The sequence below is a fragment of the Bos mutus genome, chromosome 7 (assembly GCF_027580195.1).
Source record: "Bos mutus isolate GX-2022 chromosome 7, NWIPB_WYAK_1.1, whole genome shotgun sequence".
Taxonomy (NCBI): domain Eukaryota; kingdom Metazoa; phylum Chordata; class Mammalia; order Artiodactyla; family Bovidae; genus Bos; species Bos mutus.
In genome coordinates this window covers 39,804,838-39,825,319 of record NC_091623.1, presented here as the reverse complement: position 1 = coordinate 39,825,319, position 20,482 = coordinate 39,804,838, and the positions used below count along the sequence as shown (strand labels likewise).

The window sequence follows — 20,482 nt, the reverse complement described above, 5'->3', positions numbered from 1 at the left end:
ACGGATTGGTTGGATCTCCTTGCAGTTCAAGGGACTCCCAAGAGTCTTTTCCAACACCACAGTTCAAAAGCATCAATTCTTTGGTGCTCAGCTTTCTTTATGGTCCAACTCTCACGTGCATACATGACCACTGGAAAAACCATAGCCTTGGCTAGACGGACCTTTGTTGGCAAAGTAATGTCTCTACTTTTTAATATGCTGTCTAGGTTGGTCATAACTTTTCTCCCAAAGAGTAAGCATCTTTTAATTTCATGGCTGCAGTCACTACCTGCAGTGATTTTGGAGCCCAAAAAGATAAAGTCTGTCGGTGTTTCCATTGTTTCCCCACCTATTTACCACGAAGTGATGGGACCAGATGCCATGATCTTAGCTTTCTGAATGTTGAGCTTTAAGCCAACTTTTTCCACTCTCCTCTTTCACTTTCATTAAGAGGCTCTTTAGTTCTTTGCTTTCTGCCATAAGGGTGGTATATGCTGGTATGCCATATGCTGGTAGCCAGGCCTTAACCATCCAGGGAAGAGATGAAAAGTCTCTGGAAATCCTATACCAACTCAACAGGAAGTTCCAAAGATGCTGACATCAAAGTTATTAAGTAAATAGCACAACCAGATCACCCTAAATGAAATTCATAATCATAGGGCCTGTTAATGCACTCACAGTGGCCAGTGAACTGTTTAAAATACTACAAAGTATGAAAAGATCATATATGTCAAACATGAGCAGACAATATATATGCATACATAATTATTTATAAAATATTCAAACATATGAGAAGACAATAATACTATAAAGTATGGGAAGACAAATGTCCTCATATATTGGAAGTCAGCATATAATTTGAAAGACAGAAGTGAAGTGAAGTGAAGTCAGTTGCTCAGTCGTGTCCAACTCTTTGCGACCCCATGGACAGTAGCCTATTAGGCTCCTCCGTCCGTGGGATTTTCCAGGCAAGAGTGCCAGAGTGGATTGCCATTTCCTTCTCCAGGGGATCTTCCTGACCCAGGAATCAAACGCGGGTTTCCCACGTTGCAGGCAGACGCTTTACTGTCTGAGCCACCAGGGAAGCCATGACAGACAGAGTCCAAAACAAACAGATTTAAAGCAACTTGGAGACAACAGACTATGCAGGAAAGAGAAAACCTGAAAAATGAGAACAAAACAGCATTAGTATCTACAGAGAGATGAGTGATCCCGCAACCAAAACCAAGAACAGGATACTAGAGAAATAGTCTGCTAAGAAGAGCATTTACAAATGAAAAATATTATAGCTAAAGATGAAAACTCAGAGTTTTCAGAAGACTAGAGAGAAAATTCAGATAATTGTTGAGGAGTGAGCAGTCAAATGGTGATGAAACCAATAAAAAAATGAAGCAAATGAGAACAATTTTAACTCTGGGTAAAACACAAAGTTGTTCAAGAAAGGAATGATGCTCATTATTTACTACATGTCTCAGCTAAAAATAAATTCTAAAAATAGAATTTACATAGTCATAATAATGTGTGAATATACAACAGTAATTTAACCAAAATTACTGTATAAATCTACTGGAAGAAAAGGAAATGGAAAGACTATGTGCACATGTAGAGAGGGGAGGAGAGAGAGAGGGAGATGCGAGTCTGAACTTCACAGTGAGAAGCCCGTGAACATTGTCAGAGACGGGAAGATCAGGAATCAGCAAGAATGCTCCTGAGAGTCACGAAGCTCTGACCACATAATGAGATGAAAGTGATTAATTCTGGGGGGCACAGAAAGTTGACAAGGACTGGAGCAACGCTGTATTTCATAGCAAATCTTGTCAACTACGGGAATCTTTAGATGTTGTATATGATCAACCTCAATAAACATGAAACCTAAAAGGGAAGACGGAAGGCGGAGGAGAAGAGGGCAACAGAGGATGAGACAGTCAGATGGCATGGCCGATGCAATGAATGTGAACTCAGGCAAACTCCGGGAGACGGTGAGGGACAGGGAAGTCTGGCGTGCGGCAGTCTGTGGGGTCACGAAGAGTCAGACACGACTTGGCGACTAAACAACAAACAGAAAAGGGGGAGGGGGCAAGGGCGGAGGCAGTGACGGGCCTCGGGAGCAACACACACAGGGGAACGCGGTCGGGGTGAGCGACGCCCAGCGCATCTCTGTGTCTCCAGCCTGGTCGCGCTGGGAAGCGAGGAGTGCAATGACCACATGGAGAGTGGAGGCATGTGACGCAGTAGGGGTCATCAGTGGACTGAAGCGTTCTTGGCCTCCAGACATGCCTCGTTCGTCAATTCTAGACTCTGCCTCTACATGGAGGGGTGACCTTGGACAAGTCAGCTAAACTCTGCAAGCGCTGACAGCCCAGCTGTTGCTCATTCATTTTGTACTCTTCTCCACATGTAGCAGAGGGATTTCTGCAGAATAAGCGCCCAGATGCTTCTTTATAGATTGTTCGGACTGCTATTTTCTTTGGGTAAATATTCCCTATATTTAAACAAATACATAAAATACATTTTTGTAGAATGATCTGTTTGGAAACTGATAAGACGTGGAGATAGTGCCAAGTAATCATCATCTCATGAAGCTTTTTACATAATAACCCAAATATAGCCAAAACGCTTTTTAAATTTATCTGTAATCACCTTCAAAAGCCAAAATACTTTTAAAAAAATGTGTTACTAATAGTATAGACATCCATGCTTTTTACTGAAAACTTTGAAAAATACAGAAACATATACAGAATCGTTAATCCTGCCACTTAAAAATAATCATAAAAGTTTGGGTATATAATCCAGGTTTTTAAAATCTATATATCCATATACAAGTTTTAAAAATTTGGAAACACTCTCTATGTTTTATAACCTGATTTTTTCAATTAATATTTTATAAACATTTCCCCTCACCATTAAAATATTATTGTCATTATCATTTTAATGGCTTCATAGCGTTCAACAGATGTACAGCAATTTATTGCCAGGTTTATCTAACGTTTTCCATACTTTGTTTTTATAAATAACACTGTAATGAGTAACCTTGTACATGAATTTTGTGCACATTTATTACAGTGGGGGTAGAATTTTAATTCCTAGAAGTTATTTTAATTTCTAGAGGTAGAATTTCTGGGAAAAAATGAGAATATGTTTTTTTAAAACTCATTACTACCTAGTTTCTCTTCAGCTGACACTGTAACCAGCAGTCCACATTTCATATTTTTGAATGCACTCAAAATTGACAAACCCTGACTTTTGAAAGTAGACTCCTCACCAGGCATCATGCTTCCTCCCATAGATTATAATCTCTTTGAGCTTGGAGACCACTTTGCAAAAGTTCATCTTTTATTATATCCTCTGAAACTTCAAGAAAAAGTAGTTTTGTATTAATACCCAGTAAATAAGGTCAGTCATTAAACTGGGTGGTGCTGTTTGAGTCATAGCAATATGGCTATGAAGCAACAACGCTGATTGTGTGTATTGCCAACAGGCTTTGAAGCACAGCTATACCCTCATTCACAAGCACAGAGAACCCCTGTCACAGAAGACAAATGGCAGATACGTGGGGTTTATCTATTTTCTCTGATGGCTTCTTCGAACTGATGGTTATTTTCTCAGATTATCCAGAGGTGACACTCATTAAAAGAAATCCCCAAAGAATAGAGCCCGCAGATGGTGACAGAAGTGCGTGCCGGTTAGCGCCATTTCAGACACTAATGAGACAAAATTGAAGTAAATACATAAACAGATGAATAAAGTAAACCTCAGTGAACAGCCTCAGGGAAAAATAAGGATGAATTTTGCTGTTGTTGTAAGTTCTCCTTTATTGAAAAACAGCCCAACTGGATTCTAAAAGTAGCTTGCAAGAAGAGCTTCCTTCAACTGCTGTCTAAAAGTGCTATTCAAAAATTGTTCTCAACACAGAGAGGGGTATTCACAGCGTTGGCATGTCGGCAGGACAAACTACACTTGAGTGACACCTTTCCAGCCCAGGGAGGAGGTAGTTGGAAGTCAGACACAGCTGCTACAGATGACCTACATCAGGTCTCCGTGTAAAAGGCCAATTATCTCCCCAGACTCACTGGAAATGGGGCCCTGCTCCCTAGAAACCTGTGCAGCCTCTGAAATGCCCTGGAGTTTCACCTTGGCGGCCTCTCCGACTAAGGGCATCATTAGTGACTCAGCAGGGGTGCTCCCTCTCAGCAGGGAAGCACAGAGACCTTCTTCCATCTCTGGTAACTCCTGCCTTTCATCCAACACGACTGCCTCCCGGGTCAAGCCTGCCTGGGGACTATTGGAGCGCACCTGGGTGGAAAGGAGGCAGCGGCTGCTTCCGTGCCTTCTGCGCCGGCAGAGTAATGCAGCCTGCACATCCTGAACCGTCTCCAAGACCAACATGCAGTTCAGTTCAGTCGCTCAGTCGTGTCTGACTCTTTGCAACCCCGTGGACAGCAGCATGCCAGGCTTCCCTGTCCATCACCAACTCCCAGAGTTTACTCAAACTCATGTCCATTGAGTTGGTGATGCCATCCAACCATCTCATCTTCTGTCGTCCCCTTCTCCTCCCGCCTTCAGTCAGGGGTTGAAGACCCCTGACACCTTCCCAGCATCAGGGTCTTTTCAAATGAGTCAGTTCTTCACATCAGGTGGCCAAAGGATTGGAGTTTCAGCATCAGTCCTTCCAATGAACATTCAGGACTGATTTCCTTTAGGATGGACTGGTTGGATCTCCTTGTAATCCAAAGGACTCTCAAGAGTCTTCTTCAACACCACAGTTCAAAAGCACCAATTCTTTGGCTCTCAGCTTTGAATTCGGCACTCAAACATGCAGAGATAGGCTTAAAGGATGTTTCCCATACCATCTTTAAACCTCTGTGGCTAGAGTTGAGATCTCTGAATTAAGTAAAATTCGGTCCCACCATCAAAATTGTGAAGAGGACAAAGTTTTCACTCAGTTATAAAAAAACCCAAGAGAGCCTCAGTATTTATTCCAGCTCAGGTGCCACACTGGGTGTGTTCCCACTTCCTAGCTCATTTAAATCTGACAGTATTCCAGGGAGGTTTGCTACCTACTCCCACTTTAACAAATGAAGGAAAGGACCTAAAAGACGGGACGCAATATATCCAAAGTTAACCAGTTAGTAAATGACAAACCCAAAATGTAAGCTTCTGTCTTATTAATTCTTAAACCTCTTTTAATGGTTTCTCCCCATTTCTATTTCTTTCTTGGTGCTCCCTCTTTTCTGAGCTCTTCAATTCAAACTGATTTTCAACCTGCTGTCATGTTAGAAGGAATTTAATGATATCATTTTAACATATAGGTAATATATATTAATTATAATTCATAATTAATATATGATAATTATATTTAATAATTTATAATGTTTATTTATATTTAATTTAATTATTTAATAATTTAATTTAATAAAATAATTATAATTAATAATTGATATATATTAATATATGGGTAATATAATTTTTAGTTTTGGTGGCATTTGAGTAGGAAGAAACCATAGGATGAAATTTCAGTGATGAAATGCTAGGTAAGTGACAGTTTGATACAGGATGTATTTTAAGACTATAGTCTTGGGAAAAGAGGCTGGAGTTTCTAGTGGGACACTTTAAAGTCTCAACTCTATCAGATCCTGTAGTCAGGGACTATGTGTTTTTGTCCATCTCCGTTACAGTGACATGGACAAAACGTGCTTGAAAAATATCTTCTGAGGAGAATGATGAAAAACTGTTGGGGTTTCAAGGAAAAAAATACACTTGAAGGAGACGATAGCAGAATAAGAATGCTTTTGTATGAATGTCAGGATAATCTGCATCTTTTTCCAGCCTCTCAAAGTTATCACTATAAACATAGAACTATGTCTATCCCTTTCAACCCTTAACTCACTGACATGAACACTCAGCATAATTGAGTAATGAAAATAAGACATTTTTCTTGTCACTAGTTAAAGAAAATGTGTTCTATAGTCTTCTTTGAGTATATGTTTTGATAATGCTGAGAGAAATTGTGAGTTAGAAGGAAAAGAAAAACCATTTTTTCCCTGAGTTTATATAGAAAAATTGGTAGCTCAGAACTTGTGTTGAATAGGTGATTGACAAGTCTCCAGGGCAGGTATTCAGCACCCACAAAAGGGAACACTTGAGACCCGCGCCGGCTGAGAGCGCCTGGTTATCACCCTCAACAATCAAAACAAGCCTCCACTGAGCTCCTAGCGTGCATAAAAATACAATCCAGGCAGAGGAAAAATAAACGGAGGAGATCTTAGAGTCTATTTTGGGTGGCAGACTATGCCTGTTCACCCACCTACACGTTAAAAGTGATCAAAGCAAAGTGAATGTCTCTCATAAATGACCTCATTTTATCCTGCATCTCCGTGATATTACATAATTATCCTCACTCATGAAGATTGATCTGTTATATTCTTTCACCTTTTAACTTTCTTTCCCAGTATGGAAATAAAACTAGGGTTTATCATTTTAGGTAATTTTAGGCTTAGAGAAGAGTTGAAAAATAGTACAGATTTCCCACTATTCATTCAACTTCCCTCGATGTTGACACCTTACATAACCAAAGAGGTGGTGGTGGTGCTGCTGGTTTAGTCGCTCAGTCGTGTCTGAGTCTTTTGCATCCCCATGGACTGTAGCCTGCCAGGCTCCTCCAGCAATGGGATTTCCCAGCAGAAATACAGGAGTGGGTTGCCATTTCCCTCTCCCGGGGATCTTCCTGACCCAGGGATCAAACCCATGTCTCCTGCAAGTTCATTACCACTGAGTCACCCAGGAAGCCCAAATGAAGAGATAGAGAGTACTGATCTCTAAACTAAGAAATTACCATCGGTACAATGCTGTGAAACAAGAACTTCTGTTCAGACTGCCTCAGTTCTTCTGCAGCGTCCTTTTCTCTGTGTCCCGAGGTCTAGCTCATGCTTCTCAGGCATCCCTCGCTCCAGTCTCTGACAGTTCCTTCGCCTGTTATTGTCTCTCATTAAATTTAGGCTTTTGACAAGCACTGGTCAGTTACTTTGCAGACTCTCCCTCAGTTTGGGTTTGTTTCATGCTTTCTCACGCTTTGAGTTTATGCATTATTAGAAGGAACATCACAGAGGTGGGGTGCCCCTCACCGCTGTGTCACACCAGGGGTAGCTAATCTGGATGTGTCTTCTTTTGCCGAGATTTATCTTGGTTAAGGTTATTTATTAAAGTTATTTAAATAACCTTAAGGTTATTTTCCCCTTTATAATTAACAAGTATTTTATATAATAAAATATATTTTTAAATTATTCAAACGTCCTATTTATTCTTAAATTTCACCCACTAAGCAACTCACTTTTGAAGAAAAGGCACGTGGAGAACTCTACAAGTGAAATCAAAAGCCAGACTAGACTGGTGGCCCTTACGATCATCCTAGAGGAGCTTAGAAATGCTAACCACTGAGCATATGAAACAAAGCACCCTCAAAAAGGCATAAAGAGTAAAGAATTTGCCATTAATACCCCCCCAAAAAAACAAAAAACTTCTCTTTTCAATAATTCAAGGACAGAGCTAAAATGAAGAGATAAAATGTGAAGAGAAATAGGAGGAATTCCAGACAGATTCCGTAGTTTTCGGAGGTGCATTCTTATTTGTATTTCTTAACTCATTTTCAGTAAGTTACATGGTTCACAGATGAAATAAAAATCATATTTCCAGTATTCCTTAGATCAAATTCATAAAGAGCCATGGACTTTGGAGTTTCTGAGTCTTAAACTTTGAAAGACTATTGAATGCTTTTCGTTGAAAATTATTTTATTAATTTTCCTTCAGCATTCTTATAACATTTCAAAATCTTTATTCAAGTTACATTGTAAAATATGCCTTCTAAATTATTTCTATATCAACTTTCCTAGTCGTAAGACACAAAAAAACTCTTGAATCCTGTCTTTGTAGAATTGATTTCACCCTCCAATAGCCCCAACAGCATTAACTCTAGCATATACAAAGGAACATTGCTATTATATGGTTTATCATACCAAAAAAAAAAAAGCAGTTTGAAGCTAATTGATGTAAAATACAAAAATACCTGTATTATTAAAGAAACAATTGTGTATTGTTTTTTTCTGATTCAATAGTAACATCAATGGCCAATATATATTTAGTACTTTTTATGTGCCAGTGACTAATCCAGTTACATGGATTATCTCATTTAATTGTCACTTCATGAGATGTCAAAAATTATGAAGAACTTGAGATTTTACCCTATTCGGAAATTAACAAAACAGCCTCCCATAGTTTAATAGATGCTGGTGGAAGACATAAGACTCTTGGGTCAGAGACAAAGGACTTTATTACCCCCAGAAATAGCAAAACCCAGAGTACCAGCGTTTCCCTGGGCCAGTTCTCCAAGCCCCAGTCCCACAGGACACCATGAAGAACACACAGTGGGTTGCATCATGGAAGAGGAGCCCTGAAGTTAGGAGACCTGAGTCTTTTAAAACAGACAGCAGGCTATTTTTGATCCAAAGGGAGGGACTGTCACTGTTTTTTAAGAGTATTTACTGTACAGACATCCTGGAACCATTTGTCTAGAACAAAGAAAGGCATTCTGTGCCTATACTTTGGGGACATGTAGAAATGCAGGATGTTCAGGAATTATCTCACAGCATGATGAAAAATTAAAAAGCAGAAACATTACTTTGCCAACAAAGGTCCATCTAGTCAAAGCTATGGTTTTTCCAGGAGTCATGTATGGGTAGAAAAGTTAGACCATAAAGAAAGCTGAGTGCAGAAGAATTGATGCTTTTGAACTGAGGTATTGGAGAAGACTCTTGAGAGTCTCTTAGACTGCAAGGAGATCCAACCAGTCCATCCTAAAGGAAATCAGTTCAAATATTCATTGGAAGGACTGATGTTGAAGCTGAAGCTCCAATACTTTGTCCACCTGTTGTGAAGAACCGACTCATTGGAAAAGACCCTGATGCTGGGAAAGATTGAAGGCAGGAGCAGAAGGGGTTGACAGAGGATGAGATGGTTGGGTGGCATCCCCGACTCGATGGACATGAGTTTAAGTAAACTCTGGGAGTTGGTGATGGACAGGGAGGCCTGGTGTGCTGCAGTCCTTGGGGTCACAGAGTCGGACACGACTGAGCGACTGAACTGAACTGAGCAGATGATGCAGGTGCTACCGTTATTCTGCTCACATGTGAAGAACCTGAAGCTTAGAAAGGACTGCGTGAATTTAAGGAACCATTCAAAGAGTGGGTTGGGTGTAAAGATGCACCCAAGGTAAATTTTCTGGAGGTGTTTTGAAAAATAAATTGTGCTTCCTCTCTGTGATGTCACTCTTAAAAAGTAAATCTTAACTTCCAAATACAACTTCACACCTACTTTGCTTGAGAAAGTATGTCACAATAGAAAAAAACTGGAGCCCTGAAGTCAGGTTGCGTCAAGCTGGAATTTTAGCTCAATAGTTACTAACCCCTCTGAGACTGTTTCCTCCTCTGTGAAATAGGAATGCCTTGTAGAGTCATCGTGGCAATTAAATGAAGTCATGGTGTGAGGTTCCCAGGACCGAATCCTGGCACACACTAAGTGTTCAACAACAGAGAGCAATAACGGTGCCTCATGAGATGGGTGTGAGCAAAGTCCTCTTAACTTCTGTTGCTCTCAGAATGGGGAGAATCCAGCAATCAAAGCAGGAGACGCAAACAGCGGCCTCCTTGGTAGGGCACGCAGCCTGTTGCCTGCACAGGTTGCCTTGGAGACACCGCTTTCCAGTGGACATTCATGACTGACATGCTGGCCCCAGCCTAGGCTCCAGACAGGCATGCGCGGTGACCTTGGACAGCCCCGGGCACACAGTGGGCAGAGTCCGCATTGGCGAAGTCATCCTGTCCGTCCACACCGAGCTGCAGGACAGGAGCCGGTGATCGCGGCCCTCCGCGGGGCCAACCTCAGGTTACCTGGCTGCCGAAAGAGCCCCGTCTCCGAGAGCCAGGGATTTACTAAGTTTAATGCGGACGAACTAGAAAACGTGGTGACCACAAAGCAGCTCATCCCAGATGGCTGTGGGGTCAAACTCCCCCTGACCGTGGCCTCTGGACAAACGACAGCCCTGCACTCGTGAGAGCCTCCGGGCTGACCTTCCTTAATTATGCCCACCAAGGCATCTTACTTCCTGTCCAAAAAAAAACCAGAAGATTTTTAAGTCCTGTTTTTCCATGTAAAAGCTTTTTCAGGCACTGGAGATGTGTCATATTGAATGCAACTTTTTTTGTTGAAAGATTAATTTTAAACATGGGGTGAAAACTCTTTAAGCTGTCAAAGCATTAGCTTTCAGCATTAGAATGAATGTTGTTCTTGTAAAAGGTCTCCTAATATTTCTTTAATGACTCAGAGCAGGAAAGCTTGTCATTTTCCCTAAACCAATGTGAATAAAATACTGATGTATGGTGGAAGGCAGAGTTGGGAGGAGCTCAATAATCTACATTTTCCATAATGTGTGCCCCATTGATCAGCTCACATGGCCCCGTGACTACACAGGGAGCTGGGCTGTGCCAGAGCCAGCTCTGTTGATCTTTTATCCATCCACGTGCAGAGGTATTGGAAGATGAAATTGCGTTTTACACTCACTTAGAAGTTATGCCACAGCCATTAGATAAAAGCAAGAATAATTGCCTGCTCAGTGGGCAGGCTGCTACAGAGGAGGAAACACACTCGTCAAACAGTGGTGTTTTCAGCTTTGGCAGATGGAACATCACATTCTTTGGTGAGTTCCTCCACCCTGTAAAATTTAATGATTTCCCCTCCCTGCGAATTGCTGAACAAATCATTGTCCACAATAGCTTGATGTCGATTTGCTTTCGAAAGCCTCTCAACTTTAACTAATAGTTGCAATCCAAATTAACAATAACCAAGGAAGTATGGAAATTATGGGTGCATTCTGGTAGTTCACTTCAAACTAAGCTTGTTATCTGCATGAAATACAACCATGCCTCCATGAATAATTCTCAAAAATGTTGAATTTAAAATGAGCGCTGGGTAGGATAAACAGTAGTTGAATAATACTTAAACTCCACCATCTGGTATTCCAGTATTTTAATGTGAGCTGAATTCCTTTTATTAGGTGTTTATTTGTGATTCTTTCAGTATGGATTCTTTTCTTATGCAGAGCAAGCTCCACAAATTGGAGAGTAGTAAGAGTTATGATACAGGACAATTTTTTTTATAGTAATTCTCTTAAAGAGAAACACAATCTCAGAATCTCAACCATTTCCCAAAAGGTAAACTAAAAGAAATTTGCCTTAATTCAGAGCCCTTATTAGTAAGACTCCTTAAGGTTGGTGAGTGTAGAGGGAGGGAGAGAGTTGTTCAGGTACTAGAAAAAAAAAAAAAAACAGCATATGGTAAAGAATTAATGATGAGAAACAAAGATGCAAAATGACTAGTAGTAGGAGACACAGGGCAGGATAAAAAAAAAAAAAACAATGACAAATATGTAGTAATAATCTTTGGGGGAAAAATAAGAAAATAAGATAAAGAATTTTTGAAAAATCGGAATGGGTATCATCAAAGGAAGATTTAATGGGCTTATTTTTCTGGAAAAAAAAATCAATCAATGTTATTGCCCCAAAATGTTATACTAAACTATTCCAGTGACTTGAGGTGAAATTCGCAAGAGAATATTTTTTCTCCTTTCTGATGTGAGAAATACAATAAAAAGGTACAGAGGACGCAGAAAACCATAATAATGACATTTACACGGCTCCTTACTGTGTACCAGACACGTTCACACGCACAATCCCCTTTGACAGACACAAAGCTGCACAAGCTGGGTAAGAGCAGCTCTCATCACCTCTACATTTCACCACTCGCTCACCTGAGGAGCGACAGTCTCTTGAAGTCAGTTTTATTTTTCAAAACCGTCAACTTTGTTCATATTTCTAATTAGCATGAACCAAAGTGGGATATTCTGGGTGTGTTCCAAGTAGTATCATGGTCTGCTTGAAATGTGCCTTCCTTCTAACCCCAAGTTCAGTTCTCACTTACTGACACGGCCCCACCTACGGAAGCCTGACTGTGCGCCAGCCGAAGAAACCTCTGTGCAGTAGTCCCTTAACTGCTCTAAGCAACGTCTCCCAACCTGACAAGGAGAGAGCACTTCAAGTCTGACAAAGCTCTTTTGCATCCAGGATCTCACTCAGGGTTCACAGAACTGTGTGAGGCAAACATTGCTCTTTTCTAACCTAGAGGAAATTTAAATTCCAGTTGGCAATTGTCCGCCCTGCAGCACGCTGACAGTAAATGCTAGAGGTAGGCCTCCACTCACGGTCTTCAGCTGTGGGACCCGGGCTTGGGTCGGTTGCTCTCTAAGGTCTCTTCCACTTCTATCTTCCCTCCGTTCAAAGACTGCCTGGGAGAATCTATCGTTATCTACACATCAATAGCTTTTTACTGGTGAATTGTATACTGTCTGGAATAAAAATAAAGAAAAGTCTAGATATGAAAGTACTTCCTGACACCTCCTGTTTCATGTGGTAGGAAGAATAAAAGATGAACCAAAACCTTTCTCCACCCTCAGAGTGCATGCTCTGGTTTGGGGCATAATATATAAATATCCACTGCCAGAGGCTCCACAACTGCTCTGAGAGTCAGGCTGGGCAGGTGACCTTCAATCTTAAGCCACAAGATTGGCTTAAACACTCAGAGACTAAAGCAGTGAAGCAGAAGAATAGTAACCCAGAGAGATCTTACCTGCTGTCTACACTATCAGCATATCTCTTCTCCAGAAAGATGCTGAATGTATCTTCTTATAAATGATAACGATAATAATAATATTGTCATCTTTCTTATCATTCATGGTCAGTATAGCAAATTTGCAAAACTCAGCAGTGGCCACAGGACTGGAAAAGGTCAGTTTTCATTCCAATCCCAAAGAAAGGCAATGCCAAAGAATGCTCAAACTACCACACAATTCCACTCATCTCACACGCTAGTAAAGTAATGCTGAAAATTCTCCAAGCCAGGCTTCAGCAGTACGTGAACTGTGAACTTCCTGATGTTCAAGCTGGTTTTAGAAAAGGCAGAGGAACCAGAGATCAAATTGCCAACATCCACTGGATCATGGAAAAAGCAAGAGAGTTCCAGAAAAACATCTATTTCTGCTTTATTGACTATGCCAAAGCCTTTGACTGTGTAGATCACAATAAACTGTGGAAAATTCTGAAAGAGATGGGAATACCAGACCACCTGACCTGCCTCTTAAAAACCCGTATGCAGGTCAGGAAGCAACAGTTAGAACTGGACATGGAACAAACACACTGGTTCCAAATAGGAAAAGGAGTACATCAAGGCTGTATATTGTCACTCTACTTATTTAACTTATATGCAGAGTACATCATGAGAAATGCTGGGCTAGAGGAAGCACAAGCTGGCATCAAGATTGCCGGGAGAAATATCAGTAACCTCAGATATGCAGATGACACCACCCTTAGGGCAGAAAGTGAAGAGGAACTAAAAAGTCTCTTGATGAAAGTGAAAGAAGAGAGTGAAAAAGTTGACTTAAAGCTCAACATTCAGAAAACGAATATCATGGCATCCGGTCCCATCACTTCATGGGAAATAGATGGGGAGACAGTGGAAACAGTGTCAGACTTTATTTTGGGGGGCTCCAAAATCATTGCAGATGGTGATTGCAGCCATGAAATTAAAAGACACTTACTCCTTGGAAGGAAAGTTATGACCAACCTAGATAGCATATTCAAAAGCAGAAACATTACTTTGCCAACAAAGGTCCGTCTAGTCAAGGCTATGGTTTTTCCAGTGGTCATGTATGGATGTGAGAGTTGGACAGTGAAGAAGGCTGAGCACCGAAGAATTGATGTTTTTGAACTGTGATGTTGGAGAAGACTCTTGAGAGTCCCTTGGACTGCAAGGAGATCCAACCAGTCCATCCTAAAGGAGATGAGCCCTGGGATTTCTTTGGAAGGAATGATGCTAAAGCTGAAACTCCAGTACTTTGGCCACTTCATGTAAAGAGTTGACTCATTGGAAAAGACTCTGATGCTGGGAGGGATTGAGGGCAGGAGGAGAAGGGGACGACAGAGGATGAGATGGCTGGATGGCATGACCAACTCGATGGACATGAGTCTGAGTGAACTCCGGGAGTTGGTGATGGACAGGGAGGCCTGGCGTGCTGCGATTCATGGGGTCGCAAAGAGTCGGACACGACTGAGAGACTGAACTGAACTGATAGCCCTTCTAGCAAAATTAAGTTAGGCAAAATTCATTGAATACCTGAAATGTGATGCGCATGTATTCAAATCCAGAAAGAATCACAAATACAGGAGAATATGTAGACTTCAGGCATTAGCTATGCTTCCCGGGGGTGAGGGTAGGAGGAAGGGATAATCAGAAGTTTGAGATCAACATTGTGCACTGCTATATTTAACGTGGATAACCAACAAGGACCCACTGCATAGCACAAGGAACTCTGCTCAGCGTCACGTGACAGTCTGTACGGGAAAGGGTTAGGGGGAGAATTGATACACGTGTATGAATGGCGAGTCACTGTGCTGGGAACCTGAAACCAGCACCGCGTTGTTAATAAGCTATACTCCAACATAAAAGTTAAAAAATAAAAACCAAATTAAAAGACACCTTTGTCTTCAAAGTAATCTCTTCTTCTGTTTTGTTGAGTCTTTATCAAGATCTGCCAAAAAGTCATTCAAGTGACCCGTTCAAATTTTCCTTCCTCTTAAGTTTTAAAAGTACTAAAGTGAATCATTGGAATGAATAAAAGGCAAAGAGCAGAATGGAAAAAAAAAAAAACAGAAACAAAAGATCAAGGCTGTTAGTCTCTAAATAAGTGAGATCTGACAAAATTCTCTACGACCCACAACGTGTGGTGTACTAAGTTGTACCTTGTGAGGCGTTTCCTCGTAGCCAGACGATCTGCCCACTCCTGCTGAACTTGTAACAGTGCACACGGGGAGCATTTTCTCCACGGAACGAGTAGGCGGGACGTCAGAGCAGGTCCTGGAAGACGCTGAGCACTGAGCGCTGGGTAGCGGACTGCCCTGACAGCAGACAGTAAGTAACGCGTGTGCGTCAGTTCCGAACACGCTTCATTTACATCGCAGCCCTGCATCGAACATCAGGCAACAGGGTAAGACGAAGGAGGCCCCAAGAAGGAGGAGATTACAGTAGTGGAGCTTGCAATGCAATTTCATTTCAAAACCATCTTTCATATAAACTGGTATCCAAAGTGCTTTACCAAGTAAAAGAGTACAAGAAAGTGGACAGCGTGAGGTATAAATTACAGAAAACAGTGGTGCGAGGATATTATATGTGGAGCAAACGAAAGCATTCCAGCATAAAGCCAAGCGCAGGGGGCAGAGCGTGAGGAGCTGCCCCAAGGTGTGCAATTCTAGAGGAGGCGTCAGAAACGTGAACGCTGGTGAGAAAGCCACTTTCCTCCCCCACTTGGGTTTTTAAAATGAAGCATTAATACTTACCATTCTCTTTTCCTAATACCATTCTCTCTTTGTGGAATGCTTTAAGCTGTGGGTTTTGTACAGCTGAATTTGTGGATGCTTAGCTTGACTACTGCAATAAACCAGAAAGAAGGAGGGGTTCTGTGTGAAGAATCAAAGAACCCCCAAAATGGGCTGATTGTCCAGAAGTGGCGAAGCTACAGGTGGCAGAAACCCTCTCCCAGACGCTTATACTTCATGGCTCCTATCTGTTCTTCCAAATAAATCCGAGCATGTCCACTGGAAAACACTAACTACCGTAACTCAAATCACATGTCTGTGCCTGACTGCATAGCATCTGCTCGTCATCCTAGTTTTTGAGAAATTAAAAGGAATTTTGGTTATCACCAACAGATGAATCTTCAGAGGAACCCAGCCTGAACTTTCTTTCCTCTGGGTCTTTGCCCTCTGCTTATTCTTGTCCGTTTAGAAAGCTTTTCACCCTTTCTCCAAGGATTCATTTTGTTTTTCGTGGCCTAACTTCAGGGACAGCTCTTTCAGGGCGCTGCCTCTGATCTTTCATTCCTGTCTTCTCCAAGCGACCCTGACATTTCACCTGATTTCTCTCTTTCCGTTGTTTACCCTTCAGTGAGTTAGCAGGTACGACCTGCTGCTCATTTGGTACAAGTTTGTAAAGACGTAGGCCCAGAATCAGGTCTGTTACCTGGCAAGGCATGATGACCCTAACCCCACGGGTTAAAAGGTTGCCAAATCACAGACTTGGCAAGAAAGAACCAGCAACTTCTCAACAGTCACAGAAAGGTTCATCCCTAGGATTCTAGGATAACATGTTTCTCCTCCTGGAATGAAGGGATGTTTACCTTCCTGCAGGTCTCTGATTGTCAGCGAGACAGTGACCTTTTAAAGCTGTTTGCTCAGTGACCTTGTGGACTCTCCATCCAGACTTGGCTTCAGCTTTGGGCAGAGCCTCCCAGTGGCCCTGGGGCAGAGGGGTGGGGCTGACCTTGGCTTCCTCAGCCTTTGCAAGCTCAGCACTTCTCAGGCGCTGAAAGGCTGGACCTTTCTCCTTCTGCGTATTGCTTGTTCTTATCTCTTTTTTAATTTTAAAAACAATGTAACAGCTTTCAAGAACATTTGAAAAAAATAATGGGAAAAACAATAATCCCAGTCCGGGACTGCATAGTGAAGACAGTCGGTGAGTTCTGTCTCTGTAATCTGTGTGTTTAGTAAAGGAGTTCAAGTTTCCTAACTTGTTTTCTTAAAACCATGGTGTGTGCATACACACACACACACACACACGCTCTCAATCTTTTTTCTGTTAAGAACTCTCTGTTCCTCATTCTCTTGGTTTCTTGGACACGGAAATGAGCAGCACAGGACGTGTCCTCCCCCCAAGCCTTTGTCCACGAGTGTATAGAGTTTCAGAGTTGCGTCATGGTGTGTATACAGCTTTCTACGCTCCCTCTGACATTTACTTAAAAGCATAAGCACGAAGTCAGTGCTGCTGCACAGCCTTTGCGATTCAGGGTAGAGCGTTTGGGTGTCTAACAGACCTGGGGGCATATCTTACCTCTGTCATTTAGTAATTGCATTACCTGAGGTGATTAACCTCTCTGGGAATCACTTTGCCCCTAAAATAGGGTTGACCGTATCTGCCTTGTATTGTCAGGAGTAAGAAATGTGTTCTGGGATGCAAAGTCTTAATGCTAGACCTCTATTAAATGTCCAATACATTTTGACTAAAAATAACCTTCAGAAGATAGAAATGTTTAAGTGGCATGGTATCCCATCAAATAGAAAATGAATGTTATTTTTGAACTACAGCGACTTTAACACATGATCAGATTCTTATTGTGTACCCATAGTCTCTTTAAATTCCAATTTCACATTTGGTAACATAAACGGATATCAAATCATTGTGTTGTACATCTTAAACTTGCACAAAATTTTATGGCAAATATAGATCAGTGAAGCTGGAAAAGTAATTCCAGTTTCAGCCACTTGAGTGTGATGCTCAGCCCTTGCCCGAGTGCAGTGGCCTCTCTAGCGACAGCTCTTTCATGTGGGAATGAGTTAATTTCCGCATCCCTCTGCGCCCCTTCCCTCCTTCATGCTGGGTACACACGGCTCCTAACAGACATTTTCGCCTGCTGGCATTTAGGTTTACATTGAGAATATTCATGGGCTCATCCCTAGGTGTTTTCATGTGATATGAAGTAGTTTCAGAATGTTTGCATAACAGAGAAATAAGCGGTTAAGCACCCAGTAGATGAACAGAGAGGCTTTTCAGAGATCAAACATGTGTTAATGAGGAAGTTGTCAAACTTCACAGGTTCTGTTTGAATCCTCCTGCTATTTGTGAAACCGGGGAAACAGGAAGAATGAATTTGACTGATCACTGTAGAAAGGGGGGCTCTGGTCGGAAAGTTATTTCTTTTTAATTACTGACGCTCTGTAAATAAATAAAGAGCCCTGACTTATATGTAAATTTTTCATATTAATATCTATAAATACGGTTGGTCTTTGTCGTAATTAAACAATGAGCAGTGAACTTTACCAGGTTAGGCCTTGTTTTGTTTTTCAGAGAGGAGTGTTATGGTTGGGGTGATACATTAGGCAAAGATCTTAACTGTCATCTCCAGAATCCACTTTTGCAAATTTGAGTAAAAAGGAGCTGGTGAGAGGATATTAGACAGTTCACAGGATGTCTGGTGGGGCCACAGGATCCAACTAGAAATCTGAGCATCCATGAACAGTAGCCAGTCGCTCCTTGTCTGAGCAGAAATACCAGACACTAGCACTCGGCACTTGAGATGCTCAGAACAGGAGTCCAGACTCCCCAGCCCCCAGAGCTGGGTCCTCCCACCTGCTGGCTTGCTGGAAGACGGACGTTCCTCGGTGCACCTGGCTCCTCACCACCTCCCTCCAGCTCTGCCTCCGAGGATAGCTGGGCCAGAGGAAGCTAGGTCATGCCTGCCCCCTAATGCGGGGAGTCTGGGATTGCAGGCTTGCAGGTTTCATCTGGGGAAGGTGAGACATATAATGCAGGAAATTATCGTAATATGAAGGAAGTACTTAAACGCGGCAGGGAGCTCAAGTGATGAGTATGCATCACAGGCCCGGTCATTTGCGTGTTCTGTATGTACTGACTGCAGATTTCTGTCCCTGGGGAGAAATTCCCCGCTGCCAAGTATTTTTCAGCTCTCTGGAGATGGACTCCACATTCCTCAGATCCCAGGATGGTTCAGACCCTTTGCTGCCACAAACAGAACGTGCCATTCGTGAAACACGCACCCTGCTTCCTCCGTTCCTTCCCTCACTGGGGTGCTCAGTGTTCATGTAGGATATTGTGGTGATGAAGATAAAACTGATTTTAAAAAGTGTGTGTGTGGACGTATTGGACATCACATGCTGCCATGTAGTGACTTATGACCTCCCCTCTGGTTTATGGTGTATCCAGTGGGTGGATAACTATGGTTGGATAGTGAAAGTCACTCAGTCATGTCCGACTCTTTGTGACCCCATGGACTCTGCAGTCCATAGAATTCTCCAACCAGAATACTGGAGTGGGTAGCCATTCCCTTCAACCCAGGGATCGAACCCAGGGATCGAACCCAGGTCTCCCACTTTGCAAGCAGATTCTTTACCAGCTGAGCCACAAGGGAAGCCCATGGTTGGATAATATAATATATATCCAGTTATATGTAATTGTAGCAAAAGAAACAGGAGTAAATTGTTTCTTAGAAATGTGATGGCATAAGAGGGAAACAGGGTGGATAAGTAAGACAAGTAAAAACTGTCTTATAATACAAAAAATGTATAATTCCATCTTTATTAGGCAAGTGGTCCTCAGGCAGAATGCTAATCAGTCACTCTAATTGGATAAATAGTAACTGATATGGTCAATGTTTCCAAATAATAACTATAGAGTAGTTATATGGGAGGAAAACAAATCTGTCCTTCAGTGATATATTTAGAAACTTTATCAATCTTTGACATTTGTAGCTAAGAAGGATTCAATCTGTTTTGTTAAGTTTAATTGTAGGCCAAATAATTTGTGTATGTAGAGAATTCGTGAAGACATGTCAATATGATATGAACAACAAGAGATGAAGAACTGATTTTACTGATGATGACTTTCTCACTGAACCATCTGTATGCCCTGAAAATGCTCTAATACTGTTTAATATATTTTATAATGTCTTTTAAAATTATAAATATAGTATGTTTATTAGAGAAAATTTAGAAATATAGATAAGCAAAAAAGGGGGGGAAATCCAGAAAACTTCTCATCTTGTGATCTTATTTGCTTTGTTTTTGTTGAGTCACTAAAGTTGTATCTGACTCTCTGCGACCCCATGGATTGCAGCACGCCAGGCCTCTCTGTCCATCACCAACTCCCGGAGTTTACTCAAACATGCATTGAGTTGGTGATACCATCCAACCATCTCATCCTCTGTCGCCTCCTTCTCCTCCTGCCCCCAATCTTTCCCAGCATCAGGGTCTTTTCCAATGAGTCAGCTCTTCGCATCAGGTGACCAAAGTATTGGAGTTTCAGCTTCAGCATCAGTCCTTACAATGAACACCCAGGACTGATCTCCTTTAGAATGGACTGGTTGGATCTCCTTGCAGTCCAAGGGACTCTCAAGAGTCTTCTACAACACCACAGTTCAAAAGCATCAATTCTTCAGTGCTCAGCCTTCTTTATCGTCCAACTCTCATATCTGTACACGACTACTGGAAAAACCATAGCTTTGACTAGACCAGCCTTTGTGGGCAAAGTGATGTCTCTGCTTTTTAATATGCTGTCTAGGTGTCATAGTTTTTCTTCCAAGGAGCAAGCATCTTTGAATTTCATGGCTACAGAGACCATCCACAGTGATTTTTGAGCCCAAGAAAAGAAAGTCTGTCACTGTTTCCACTTTTTCCCCATCTATTTGCCATGAAGTGACTGAACCGGATGCCATGTCTTCGTTTTCTAAATGCTGAGTTTTAAGCCCTCTTTTCCACTCTCCTCTTTCACTTCATCAACA

General features: G+C 41.8%; 1 long non-coding RNA gene across 1 annotated transcript; it reads right to left on the bottom strand.

Annotated features, from left to right (window-relative positions):
* Window positions 1-856: 856 nt before the first annotated feature.
* Window positions 857-15,691, bottom strand: LOC138988619 (uncharacterized). The gene is made up of 3 exons (XR_011464892.1): window positions 15,471-15,691; window positions 14,877-15,097; window positions 857-1,140 (listed from the first exon to the last, which is right to left on the bottom strand). It is a non-coding gene; the product is annotated as an uncharacterized lncRNA (long non-coding RNA).
* Between the last annotated feature and the right edge of the window lie 4,791 nt (window positions 15,692-20,482).